This window comes from Nothoprocta perdicaria, unplaced genomic scaffold (assembly GCF_003342845.1).
Source record: "Nothoprocta perdicaria isolate Ctin4 unplaced genomic scaffold, notPer1 scaffold_18, whole genome shotgun sequence".
Classification (NCBI taxonomy): Eukaryota; Metazoa; Chordata; class Aves; order Tinamiformes; family Tinamidae; genus Nothoprocta; species Nothoprocta perdicaria.
This window is the reverse complement of record NW_020454982.1, coordinates 4,805,557-4,808,044: the sequence shown is the minus strand read 5'-3', so window position 1 is coordinate 4,808,044 and position 2,488 is coordinate 4,805,557.

Below are 2,488 nucleotides of genomic sequence, written 5' to 3'. Positions count from 1 at the left end.
CAAATGCCAAAGGGTCACCAAAAATGGCTTTCTCCATTGCAAAAATTCCAAGAGTAGAAAGAATAAGCAGGAAAAAGAAGTGCAGAAGAGAAATAATACTTTTCTTCGGTGATGATTAAGCATAATATTTAGCATTCCTTTCTTACATTCTGAATTAATGAAAGAGGAAGTATAAGGCTAGCAGCTCTGGAACGCGGGAGCATAAATGTCTTAACCTGATTCAGTGCACGTTTCTGGTCTTGTACTATCATCACCTGAAAATCTACTGCCAGAATATGATCAGTGGTTTCAATACAGTCCTGCAAATCTCTTTGAAAGAGTAAGAATGATGTGATTTGAACATGGCAGTCTGAAAGATCTAACTGGCTGCTGTACCATTAGCATAACAATTATAAATGGTACAGCATTAAATAGGAGACAATTTCTCAGTATCTGGCCTCACAGCCACTAATACTAGATCTCTTTTAATTAATATTTAATCATTTAATTTTAATTATAATTTAATATTTGAATTAATATTTAATTTAACACTATTAATATTTATGATGATTGGAAGAGCTGTATTGTGTCTTGATCAAATATGTAGGCAACAAAATTCTGTAAGAGGAAAAAGACAGAACACAATGCAGGGAAATTATAATGGCAGAAAAACACAATGGAATTCAGTAGGAAATGAGCAGTATTTCTAGGATATTTGCAAATACATTTATGTAAATATAAAAATGCACACGCATAATTCATATGTACACACAAATATATAATCACATATACATCAGCTGTTAAAATACTGGCACTGGGACAAGCTAATTCACTTTGAAAACTTTTAAGTAGAAAATCTTGCAAAGAAATCTGGAAAAATAAATGAGTGGTTATTTTTAAAGTCCTAATGGGGCTTTAATCAACCATAACACTGACCCAATTAAAGTTTACAAAATTCAGACCCTGAGATGATGTTTTTGGGTTTCATCTAGATACAGCAAAACCCAAACAGATTACAGAGACAGGAGATAAGACTATTCTAACTGAATGGTTAGCCAAAAAAAGGTAGAACTTTTTTTTTAATCCCTGAAAATGCAAAATAACAAAGTAATAGGAATTTAAAAAACACAGAAGAAACAAAAGATATAACTAAAGGTCCTAAATTTAAGCAACTATATCTTCAGATGGATACAGGAAGTATATGGCAAGCTTTCAAAAAACAAAAAAATATGATGCAAATGAGTACTGCATTATAGTTCAGTAGAACTCTACAGAGTACTTAAGATCAAAAGGCAAAATGAAAGCACGCCCTTTATATTCCTTTCCATGCTCTTATAATTTTCATCACTGATACTGTGATAAAGGCACTTCTTAAGTTGGGAGATTACATGAAACAGATGCTGATTGTAAGCCTTTTGTAGCCAAACAGTAAGCCTGTTGCACCCATAAGAATACAGCAGAATAAGCAAGATATAATTAATATTTGCTTATCTTGGACACAGACATAAGGACACTGAAATAGCCTAAAAACAGCAATGGTGTATAAGCATTTTGCAAAACTGTAACATTAATAATAGAAAAAACAAGCAGTATTTCGTAACACAGCTATATATATATATATACACACACACACACACACACAGATATATTTGCAGGGGTGAACAGAGACTTGTACACCTACACAAATGAGATAGAAGAAATCATCTGCAAGCAGAAAATTTGTATGAAGGATGTAGAGCATGCAGGGAAGATATCTCGCGATCAGGAAATAAAACAAATAAAACAAAGCATACATTTCTGTAGAACCGAAGTAATTCTGCAATCCTGTATCTAAGAAGGATGACTGGCAGAACCCAGAAGTCTAGGCTTCCCCAAAATGATGAACTATGCCAAGAACAGATAAGCTTATCCCCTTTTCCTTTGAGGGTAGTATGAGGAGCATAAAACACTGAGGAGAGAGGAAAGATGCCTACTTCAGTTCTAGCCTTCCTTGCTGAAGAACCCTCATCACCTTGATTTCTGTGACTCTGACCGCCAAGCACCACGCCATCAGTGTTGACTATACTGTAGGGGCTCCAGGCTGCACACTCACAGCTAGTTCACAAGATGGTTAAGGACCAACTCCATGACTGTGCATTGGTATTGACTGAGACTGAGAACTAACTATTGGCAATGTTCACTGTTAATAAGCATCAGTCCTGTAAAGCTTTTTTTTTTTTTTTTTTTTAAGTTTGAAACTGGCCTGATTTTATTAGTCCTCGGAATATCCCCATCACTGCAATTTCTAATTCCTCAATACATACATGAATACACAGCTTTATAGATATACACATCTGTTCAGTTGGAGCATTTCCCATCTTACATTGTCATAACTTGGAAACTATCAGGGATATTGCCACCAGATGTAAATAGTTCCTTAAAATTGTTAAAGCTAATTATGTTCTTTTATTTTTTTCTCCAAAGGAAAATATGAGTAGGAGAGCCTTTCTGGAAACCAAATATTAGCACA